The sequence below is a fragment of the Salvia hispanica genome, chromosome 5, assembly GCF_029641045.1.
Source record: "Salvia hispanica isolate PSC_SH4W2 chromosome 5, Shi_PSC_v1, whole genome shotgun sequence".
In the NCBI taxonomy this organism is placed as follows: Eukaryota; Viridiplantae; Streptophyta; class Magnoliopsida; order Lamiales; family Lamiaceae; genus Salvia; species Salvia hispanica.
Genome location: NC_142696.1, coordinates 18842177 through 18853529, shown reverse-complemented (window position 1 = coordinate 18853529; position 11353 = coordinate 18842177). Strand labels below are relative to the sequence as shown.

At 37.9% G+C, this 11353-nt stretch overlaps 1 long non-coding RNA gene across 1 annotated transcript; it reads left to right on the top strand.

Moving 5' to 3' along the window:
- The first annotated feature begins 525 nt into the window (after positions 1-525).
- Positions 526-3124, top strand: LOC125189740 (uncharacterized). Its single transcript, XR_016130201.1, has 3 exons — positions 526-578; positions 648-1842; positions 1933-3124. It is a non-coding gene; the product is annotated as an uncharacterized LOC125189740 (long non-coding RNA).
- Positions 3125-11353: the final 8229 nt, after the last annotated feature.

Genomic DNA, 11353 nt, shown 5'->3' with positions numbered 1-11353 from the left:
TTGCTTCCCTTTGGAGATGGGATGCCAATTCCCACACCACCTACACACTTCTTGCTAGCATTCTTCATTCCTCACTAAAATACTCTCTCCTCTCGTAAAAATAAAAACTTTTAAAATGATACATGTTTTAATAATTGGTAAAAAAAAGTGATTAGAATATTGTTAGCGGAGAATGAGAGAAAGAAATTGCCAAATCAAAGTTGCTACCTCCGTCCCATGCTGCTTAATTTTTTTTTCGGCATGTCCCAAACTATTGGCACTATTTATATTAAGTAAGAATTAGGGTATATAATTAAGACATACATATTAGATGAATTAAGTGTCCCCAGTCCCCTTATTACACTTGAAATACTAATTTAAATTACACTAATTACTCAATCTTTAATTTACGACCTAAAGAGAAAAGTGCGAGTAGCATGAGACGGGGAAATCAAGGGATTATATATCAACACCAATATTGATAATACCCACTTCTTGATTGAAGGATCATGAGGTTATTGGTCTATTGCCTTTTTCCAGCAGGTGGCTTCTCTTGCAACAACATAGCCATCCAAATTGCTGCTGGCAGCAACCTCAAGGTAATGTCAATCTTGTTACTAGTTGTTTAATTGTTGTTTCATTGTTTCCATCCATCTCTTTATGAATAGGCAGTGTACAAACACTATGATTCAGATGGTGGCTTGAAGTTGCAGCATTTCATAGTCTTCTTCGGTGGATTCGAGCTCGCCCTCTCTCAGTTCCCGGACATCCACTCGCTCAGGTGGTTGAACGCGCTCTGCACCCTGAGCACCATCGGCTTTGCCACCACCGTCATTGGGGTGACCGCGTATAGTGGTAGGTTCCAAATTCCAATCGCGTATCTTTTGGAAGAAAACACGATTTAGTGACCCTTGGTAGGCGTTGCAAGGAACAGGGGGGATCGAGAGCAAGGTCACGTATGGCTTGGAAGGGAGTTTGTCTGATAAGGTGTTTAGGCGCTTCAACGCGCTAGGAGCAATCGCTAGGGGTGGCAAAATGGGTAGCGGGTAATGGGTTATTTCCATCTCGACCCGCTACTCGCCGGGTATCGGGTACCCGATACCCGACGATAACGGGAAATGGGGCGGGATCGGGTAGTGTGTTTTAGAGTTTTGCGGGTAGCGGGTATACCCACTACCCGTACGGGTATACCCGTTAGTCCCGTTAATACCCGTTATTATTAGTATTAGAGCCATATATCATTTTTAATACTCCCTCCATTCCATATTAATAGAGGCGTTTCAAATAGTTAAATTAGAGAAAAAAATAAATAGTTAAATAATAATAGCCATATACACATTCATTTTGAAAAATTAAAAATAAATAGTTAGAATGAAGAAAAAATAAAGTAAGAGAAATAATAATGTAGAGAAGAGTATTTATATTATTATTTTTCCAAAATGAGTGAAGAAAATGAAATGTTTCTAAGAGTTCTTTTGAAACATTTTTATATTCCGACGAACATACAATTGAAAACTCATCGGAACTAACTATAGGGTCCCCTCACTTTTATTCTTAATCTATTCAAAGTTTACCATCAATATTAATTAAGTAAATTAGGGAACATCGACGATTATTATGGTTTTCAAATTTTTTATTCGAATTTCGGGTCGGGTACGGGTACCCGCAATGCCGGGTACGGGATACCCGACACGGGTATCGGGTAATCCCGGTATATCACGGGGCGGGTATTGGGACAACCAATTTAGCTAAAATCGGGTACGGGTACCCGACTTGTCGGGTGCGGGTACCCGCGGGTAACCCGTTTCGCCACCCCTAGCAATCGCCTTCTTGTTTGGAGATGCAATGCTCCCGGAGATACAAGTAACATACTTATATGGCTTAGCCATCTCTTTTTTGGTGCTTGTTTATGCATTTTTCAGTAGTTTCAAACTTATGTGTGTTTCTTGGTAGAGCAAGGTGAGGGAGCAAGTGAAGGCGAACATGTATAAAGGCGTATCGTCTGCATACTCTGTCATTGCTGTGACCTACTGGCAGATAGCGTTTCTTGGCTATTGGGAGTTTGGTGCGGGTGTTGAGCCTTATATCGTGGCTTCTCTAACGACGCCTCAATGGACCCTCGTCGTTGCCAATCTCTTTGCATTTGTTCAGATTTTGGGATGCTATCAGGTATTCAACAAGAAATGAGTTTGCATTACTCTTGAGATTTTTTGATTTGAACCATCATGTAGATTTACTGCATGCCAACATATGCATACTTTGAAGGGAGGGACGGCAGGCTCCGTGGTTGTGTGTATCGCCTCGTGTACACCTTTGCGTACGTTGCTCTGATAACGCTTGTTTCCTCAGCCATGCTGTTCTTTGGGGATTTTGTTTCTATATGTGGAGTTGTTGGCTTTACACCGTTGGATTTTGTCTTCCCTGTTGTGGCTTACATGAAGGCGGGTAAGATGCCGAGGAGCAGGAAGCTTCGCCTCCCGTTGCTGCTCTTCAATGCGGGTATTGCTGGCTAGTTTTCGATTGTTGCGGTGTTGGGCTGCGTCGGAGCAGTCAGATACATCATCCAGGATACTAGGACATACAGCTTCTTGTTCGGACTACCGCAGCGGAAGACACGGAAAACAAAAAAATCCTCAACGGATCTATATAGGTGATTATGCATTCGAAATTTCATGCAATTAACATAGATCTATAGATATAACACATCAAAAACACATAATCATGCATATTTGATGTAGATTCGATTGTTACCTCTTGATCCATCATAGGATCGAAGTTGCTAGCTGCACCACCCGGAGATCCTTGGTTTATCGACCACGAATCTTCCAACCTATTCCCTTGTCCTTGATTATTCATCCGTGTGGGCGGATCTCGAACAACCAAATAAAAGTGATATGAGATCTAGGAAAAACCATCACAAATACGAAACTGCCTTGATCTAATCCTATGAATTAGGATAGAACAAGAACAAAACAAGAACCCTAATCTCCCACGTGCTAGGGCATGAAAATCGAGACCAAGAGGGAGAGAGAGAGGCGCCGCCTATGGAGGCCAGGGTTAGGGTTTGTGAAGTGCATACTAGAGTTTCCCATCTCTACACTATTTATAAGCTTGGACTTGTTGGGCTAGGATGGGGATCCATGGAATGAAATAGATGTTGGGCTCACCCATTAGATAAATATCTAATTAAATCAAATGACCCATGATTTAATATATTATCAATGGAATATTATTTTGTTTCACTAAAGAATAATATTGCACTCCCATCTAAATCATCAAAATTACAAATAACTTGGGTCCATTTTATTTTATAATATTTCCCGCGTTTAAGATTATTTTAATCTATCAATTTAATTCTTTCGTCTGCTATATGACTTGAATTAAATTGATTCTCCAAAGAGTTTTCTAGTTTGAAATTTTATTTATTATTCATGGAATAAATTCCAACTGCGCAGATTTCTGAATAATAAAAACCTTTTTCAAACAGCTCATTGGGTATCACCCTTTTAGGGATTTAATCATACCACACTGGGCACGCGAATTCTATGAAATAATATTCCAATACCTTCATGTTATTCAATTACTACCACCCAAGATATCATGAACTTGAGTTACATACAAACTCTCACATATTGATAAGTCAAAGTGGTGTCTGACTGAATAACTAATATTGATATTAATATCATAGACTAGAAAATACTAAACTTTCTGAAATATATTCTTATAGTAGATAGCAATAAAGAATACATTTCGTATTAGATCATTTTCAATGTTTTACCACACCGGTGTTACTAATCTCGTCTTAGGTAAGAGAGAATTATCACAAACACCGCAATCGTACCAATAGGTAGTCAAAGCCTATCTAGGTTGTGAATACGTTTTTCTTCTTACTAGATCTGGCCAAGTCCCCTACTGGAAAACTCATGAGGAGATTCATCGAATTTCCCTACTTGACCTTCTTAGTAAAAAGCCTTAGACTTGTTTATCATATTTCAATAATAAACCATTATATTATATTATTTATTCTCATAATTAGGTAAACAAGTAGACATGGCGTTTCTCGTATACATGCACAAGCTGATTGTACAAAGGCATGTACGCTCGAAACATCTTTTAGTATACAAACCCCAACACTTCTTTCATGATATGTGAAACACACTTAGTATACACAGCTTTGTTTGTATCAAACTTAGTTTAATTGCATTTTCCAATATAATCTTCTTCTTGACTAAATTTATCAGTTAATATTTGTTTCTTGTTGATTTCGTTATGACAAGGAAATAATGGTATAATTTTGGAAAACATAAATTCCAAACTCTCAAAACCTAAATCTCTCTCAAGTCACATTTCCCCCAAACTGGATTAATGGTGAGGCCCGATTCATGCATGTGTTTTATAGTAAAATTGCACTGAAATCAGCGAAGTAACGACCCTTTTTGAGCCAGGTGTGTGTAGATTTCACTAGAAACCGAAGATCACATCATTTCAGAGGGCAAAAGGAAAAGTTGGGAAAAGAGGAGAAAAGAGGTGGCATTTGAGTTGATCAAGTCATTATTCAACCGGAGCCAGCCAACCCTTGCACTGGGGAGAAGACTATGAACTCCACACTAAGGTGTGAAGGGCAGAAGCGTCATTCCAGGGGGTGGTACCCTAGGGATCAGAGCCCTACGCCTCCCTATATAAAGGAGCCATACACACTAAGAGAAGGGAGTTCCCCCACATTTTATTTCTTGCTGAATAGTTTAGGGGGGTTCTCTTTAGAGTAGGTAGGATTTCTAGCTCTCTTCCAGAGCTGAAATCAAAGTTCTCTTCAATTCCTCGCTTTTCAATCTTTAGCACACACTTCGTTCCATCTAGGATAGCTGGTAGTTAGCTGTTTTCTTTGCTGTTTCTCGAACATTCGGTTATTCCGCTCCGAGAAGGGGTGATAAAACAATTTCCTGCTTTTCTAGCTTAGTTTTTGTTTTATTTCCATGTAATCGACTCTTTCCTGTTCTGTTCTAGTTTAATCTAAGTTTCTGTTTTCGTTCTCTTAGCTTCGTGCTTGTTTCCTATTTTAATGTTTTATGTGAGTCTTAGCTTAGATTTGATTTTTTCTGTTTGAGCCTTTGTTTTCTATTTAGATCTAGGTGTTTTCTTTCTGTTCTTGCATGATAATGTCGTAGGCAGTGTTTTTACGTTGTCGTACCTTAGATCGTAGAAGTATTTTTAAGTTTTATGTGTCTTCTTTTGTTTCGTCTTCTTCACCTTTTCAGATTTGTTGCTGCTCTGTTTTCTTTATGCTGATCTGTTGAGGAAGACGATTCTGTTAAAGTTTTTTTGCTTTTCGTACCTTTTTGTAGGGCCTGAGAACCCCGTTTATTCTGTTTTTCTTTTTATAGCAATGTTTTCTGAGTTGATTAGTTAGGTAGTTTAGTTGTTCAGCATAGTTAGTTTTCTTCTTTTCCGCACCAGTAGATACTTAACCCACCACCAAAGTAAAGCGTGGCAGCAGCCAAGCCCCAAGCCGTATCACACAAACATATCACACCGCCTCATCTCTATGGGATCGATCCTTACTTCCCTATGCTAATTAGTTAGTATTAGTGTGTTAAGGTTTTTGATGTCGTATCCCCTTCAGCGTCTCATTTCTTCTCACTCGAGTCGGAGTCACTCAACTTGATCAGCCTGAGCTTTTACCGGATGCACTCACCCGCGTTTTTACAGGTGAAACAAGCAGAAATAGGCTGGCCTGGTCAGGTCGACTGCCCAACTTGAGCAGTTTGCGACGACACACACAACTTTAAAGAAGAAGGAGATGAGAGCGAAAAGGGCGACTGTCAAAATGGCGCCGTTGCCAAGGATGATGGCGCAAGAGTTAAATTGTTGCGAGATACCTTGGGTGTAAATACTTTTATGTCTTCTTTGTTTTTTGTTTTTTGTTTTTGGTTGCAGTTTCGAGACAGCTCAAGGCGTCAGAGGAAGATCAACAACCTTGTCTATGAGGACTGATCAGCTTCCATTCTGGTGCTAGCCCAAGGACTACCAATGCCAAATGACACTTAGATGGGCAGAGCATCTCAGGTTTTAGTTAGAAGTTTTAGTTTAAATTTTATAAATAAACTTTTTGTTATTTTTTGTTCACCCTTGCTCAAAGGCACTAAGTCAACAAGGCAAGAAGAAGAAGAATAAGGAGTGGAACCACAAGATGATCAAAGACGAACCACTTCCCATTCCACCACCGACTAACTCGGGGGCCTACTGTGAAGAGAGTGAGGACACCACCTTGGTGAACTCACTGGAAGTAATAGCCACCCCAGACCAAGAGGAGACATAAGAAGAAATCACTATGGAGGGTGCACAGAAAAAAGATCCGGAGATAGGTTCAATCTATGCCCACTCTGTGGCTGAACCCACTATCTGCCATATCTATGACAGAAGGGCAGAGAGCCGTGAACATAGGCCCAGAAGTGCTTAACATCTTATCTAACTTCTTGGGGAATGATGCCGAGAACCCGATTAAATTCCTTCGTGAATTTGATAAAATTTGCGGAGTGCAGAGGAGACCAGAGGAGTCAAGTGAGGAGGACCTCAAGCTGAGAGTCATCCCCCTCTCTCTGAAAAATGAAGCAGATGCATGGTTTAGAGGTTTGGAGTCCAACAGCATCAACACCTGGGCGGAATTCAAATTGGAGTTCCTAAACCACTACATCCTAGCATCAATCACAACTGCAAGACGAAGGGAAATCAAGGAGGCCACCCAAGGGTATGGTGAGAGCTTGGGCAAATATTGGGGACAGATACCAGAGCCTTCTAGAAGCCTGTCTGAATCACAACCTGAAGGAAGTGTATACTCCAAATTTTATTATGGAATGGATGCTAAGAGCAAGGACTTGGTGAACTCATCAAAAACAAAGCAAAATTTGTTAAATTTACAGCGCTAGCTAAAAATATCCTAAAAAACTAATGCACTTGGCCACTTAGGGCATAAATCGATAAGATGTAGCATGAGATTACGAAATATCAAGACTATACAACCAGCCGATCAACAAATAAATGCAACCAATCATTGAAGATTTCGATTTTGATTGACGAAAAGCATTGAAGTTTTTAACTCTATCGCAAAATCCTTGTCGTTTTCACATTTTTTGCTTCAATCACTCAACTTCCCGTTGATTGAAATGATCAATGATATTGGAGACATAAAAACTTGAAGCTGACAAATTCATTACTTGGGCCAACTCAATATTTTCAACTTGGGTCGTTTCAATAAATTATTTTGGGCTGCTTCCTAAACCCTTTAGCTTTGGGCTGATTAAATAAGGGTTGGGCATTTTAGCGAATGATTGGAGTGTTTGATAAATTCTGAAACAACAAATTATTTTATGGATTTATTTAAAAGTAAGAGTCAATTTTGTTCCTAAACATATGACCAAAATATGAATTTGGTCCAAGGTATTTACTTTTTGAAAAACAAGTCCATAACATATGAAATCCTTGTCGGAATGGTTCTTTTTTTACGGTCTTGTAAAAAATTAATGGTCATGCCACTGTGCAATTAGCATTAATCGTTAGTTTTTTTACGGAACTGCCAAAAAAACAACTACTTCAGCGCCATTTTTATTTGTTATAAACCTATTTTTCAAAAAATAAACGTTTTGGGCCAAATGAATAGTTTGGTTGTATGTTTAGCTTCTCTGAAGAAAATAAGTCAATGGAATTAATTCTCGACTGGAACTAAAAGAATTTCTAAAGATAACAAAAGATAAAAGGAATTAAATAGTACTAGGGTGCATGCATTCTAGTAGCTACTACTAGATTAAGGAAATTAACCTAAATGTTTGCAGTTAATGTTCATTATGAGAATTGGATCCGATTAAAGTTATTAGATTTGGGAAAAGAGGAGTGGTTTTGGGCCAAATTAGCTATGTATCTGTTTGACCAACTATTTTAGTTACTAATGGGATAGAGATTCGGGCTAATAAACACTTGTTGTTTCTTACGGGAATCAAGATTGCCTTAAAATGATTTTTTTTTATGTGGTATATATCTATCTTTTACAACTTTTTTTCTCTTTATATATAATATCTTAATTAAGTTGTTTCTATAATATAGGACAAATTATGCTTATTTAATTCATGACAATCAATTTGATCTCTATATCAACCTATATACTTTGTATATCCTCAATATGTTTTACCTACTCTAATATTCAAGTCAACCTACCCTTTGTCTATATAATCTATTTAAAATATACTTTTTGTGTGAGATTTGTTATTATTATAATTTACAGTTGTCTAGATTTAGATGGGTTCCGGAATATTCCCATTCATTTCATCTTTGAATTAATGATTCATCATGTATATTCCTACTTAAAGCTAAAAAACAGTTTATTTCTTGAAATTAGTGTAATATAGTACATTTTTTTAAACCTTAAAAGTTGAGAATATGAACTTTAAGCTAAAAAAGAGTATTATTGTAAATTAATCTTGTCCAAGTATAAACAAGGAAAAGAAAATGATCTAGAATAAAAAAAAATGTCTTGAAGATGATTGAGGTGGTGTATTCTACATTGAAATTATACTTTACTCCCTCCGTCCTGGCTAAGATGACACATTCCTTAGTCGGCACGGGATTTAAGAAGTTATTGGTTAATATGATTAATTGGAGAGAGAAAAGGTGGGTGAAAGTATTAAAATAGAGAGAGAAAGAAAGATGGATATTTTAATAGGGGTAGGAAAAAGTGGTTGGGTGTATTAATTGGAGAGAAAAAGTTTCCAAAAAATGAAATGTGTCATCTTAGTTGGGACAAACTAAAAAGGAAAATGTGTCATCTTAAGTGGGACAGAGGGAGTATTAATTAAGTCCATGTTATTGTTTAAACAATCACATATATGTGCTTATTGTTGGAATATAAATAAAATTATTTTATAATCAAAGTATCTAGATATTATATAAAATTATACTATGATATTAGGAGAAAAAATGCCCTAGTCTAGATGATATTAGGTAGTAATATTAGAAAATCTAAATACTTTTAGGAGAATCATCTAGATATTTAGAATATTAAAGAATGAAGTAGAGAATTTCATAATAAGTTAGGAATGACTATAAATATGGGAGAGTTGTACCATTTTGCATAACTAGAGTTTGAGAATAGAGTGTTCTTTAGTTCTCACACATTACCCGCATCTCCTAAATTATTTTCCATATATTTTACTAACTGTCCTCTCAAATATTTCCTTCAAACTAAATCACATCTCCAATATGAGTGTATGTATATGCTTTAACATTGGGATGCTAATGATTCAATATAAAACTGAATATATAGATATAGTTGTGACTAGGACTGGGTCCGTACGGTATATTGTACCGAAATATCAGTATGAAAGAATTACATACCATTATCATATCAAAAGTTTAGGTATACCAATTAAGATATACCGAACTTTCAGTATAAGTGGTATCACTTCCATTACCATATCAATATTTTGTTATATCGTACCCAACTTCGGTATACCTAATCGGGACGATATACCAAACTTCGGTACACTATACCGTTGATATAAGAATATAAATATTCTTCATCTTACCGGAGGTAAGGCTAATTAATTCTCGGTTTTGTTTGCAGCAATATGTTATGCATTCGCAGTGACTGCAGCCTTGCACGTCGACGAGGTTGTACATCACTCATCAGAATTCGTCTGCATTGGATCCGTGCAGGAATTACGAGACCATCTTCACTACTTCAGCGCCATGGGGGATTTGGCATTTCAGACACATTTAAGGGTTTGGTTATTTGTTCAAGAGGGGTTTTAGCTATGTGAAAAAGCACGGATTGTGTCCGGAAGCCATCTACCCTTGAAAGGAGTGTCGTGCAACTATGATGTGCGACTGAAGCTACCTGTGTTTCTTGGTTGAGACAGTACAAGTGTGGTGTGTGTGCAGTGTTGCAATGTTCAAATAAGGCAGGTTCCCCAGATCCAGCAAGTCCACTAGATCACTTGGTCTAGGAACTCGCAGGTTGCGTGGAATCCCGGTCGTCGGACACACAAGTACTTCCCCGCTTCAAAAACCCTCAACCACTTTACTAAACCTAGTATAGGGAAGTAGGGATCGATCCCACAGAGAAGGATACGTAAGAATCGTAATCAAGGATTTGGGAGTATTTTTGGTGTTGGCTGCTGCCACGCATTTTCTTGGGTTGAGGAAAAATTAAAATTAACTTGACTTGGGAATATTAGAAAGACACTTAACCTAACAGCTAGACCTAGGAAATAATTCTACGATGGGACCACCTCTAAGAAAAAGCAGAGTACGACTGGAAAGTGGCAGAATAACTAACTCTAGTACTAACTGACAGTGACATCGTCTTCTACAACCAAATTCGCATAAAACTTCTTGAGAAAAACACATGAGCAAATAAAAAACAGAGCTACTAACTTGGAATCAAATCTATGCATAAATCACGAAGAACTTACAGATCTGCATACCTAGACGAAGGGAAATAGAAAACAAAGGAAATAAAACAAGTCTATCCACTACTGTTCTTTCACACGCCAAAACCAACTTTAGACGCTAAATCCACTCCGGATCCAAGCGTCCGACACGGACTCCAAATAGAAGAAATTCTCCATCACGTCAGATTTACAAATTTAAGCTCCGAACACTCAATCAACCACAGATCTGTCACCCAATTCCACATCAAACACCTCAATAACGAAATAAACAGAGATCGACATAGCAATTTAAGAATTACGCTAACAGTAGAGAGATCTAAGCAAAAGTAACTTGAAATTAAAAGCTAAACTCAGATCCATGAGCGATAAACAGTTAAACATAATCAACATCAAAGTCGACTCCCAAAAGTGAAGTTCGACGGTGAAAACTAGCAAAAACAGCTGAAATTAAAACAAATGTATCTTCGCCCTCACTGTGACGGTGTTACCAAACTTGAGATCTCTAGAAAGTGCCCCCCTATTACGATTATCCCCCAGAATGTTTCCCAAGTGTGTGTAAAATGTATGAGCTAAGAAGAGTGAAAAACTATATCCATTACGCTGCATGCTCCTCTCTATTTATAGGCGCTTTAGTGGGTCCAGCGAGGTATTGATAATGACTTTGTTGCCCTCAGCTGTAGACTCCCCCGTCACGCCAATTTTCCTTGTAAGACCTGCTCATTTCGTCCTTTTCTTTCGCTAGACCATCTCCTTCCTTACTTCCTTGATCTAGCGATTTTCTTCACACACCTGGCTTAGGAAACGTGTTAGACCCAGCAATTTATAACATTTTTTGCACATTACCGATGCATGAAATTAGCCTTATCAAACTGCTCACACTTAAACCATACTTGTCCTCAAGTATAAAGACAAGAAAAGAAAAAGAATAAGGCAAA